This window comes from Anoplophora glabripennis, unplaced genomic scaffold (assembly GCF_000390285.2).
Source record: "Anoplophora glabripennis isolate ALB-LARVAE unplaced genomic scaffold, Agla_2.0 scaffold3742, whole genome shotgun sequence".
Lineage (NCBI taxonomy): Eukaryota > Metazoa > Arthropoda > Insecta > Coleoptera > Cerambycidae > Anoplophora > Anoplophora glabripennis.
The window spans coordinates 1-839 of NW_019419975.1; positions in this window are offsets into that span (position 1 = coordinate 1).

Genomic DNA, 839 nt, shown 5'->3' on the forward strand with positions numbered 1-839 from the left:
CTCTACATTTCAAAAAAAATTTCGTCAAAATCGCTCCATAAATAAAAATGTTATGAGGGTGGCCCGCTTTCAAATGGGTCACTCTGTATATTAAGCCAAAAAAACTTATTTTTTCAATATTTTGTTATTATTTAATTACGATTTAATTTACGAAAGTAAAAATTCACAAATTATTTTCAAATTATTATTTATTGTTAAAAGATTTAAAAAAGAATAGAAAGTATTTGAATTTATTGCAAAATTCTCAAAATTAAAAAATATTAATAAAAATAATGCGGTCGATAAAATTACAATTTTAATTTCTTGAAATTTTAATATACAGGGTGATTCAGAACTTATTCAAAAAAAAATCTGGATGTACAGAGATCCTTACAAATACAATTTTGTAAAAAAAAATGAAAAAGGGCAGTTCGAAAATGATTTAAAAATACACTTCTGCACGGCACTGGAAACTGGTCCACTGTAAAACCTGACCTCGCACAATGCGACCGGTATGGCGGCGTGATAAAAACGGACAAAAACTTTCGCAAGGAAAGAAATATGTAAATAGAATTTTATCGCACCTATTTTATATCGGCAAATTCAAATGCTTTTGCCTTTATTAATTATTAATCAAATTAATTTGTGTTTTTAAATAATAAAATCATTTGACATACCCGATGCTGCAACAGCAATTGTTCAAAATTTTATCCACTCACGTGTAAACACATTTGGGTCCGTCTTACTCACTTTCTACGAACTAACACAAATGATGTCTTGTTTCACCATAACACAAACGCTTCACCATAAATTAAAACGATATCCATCAACTCCGAGTACACGCAAACCATTTTTGACAC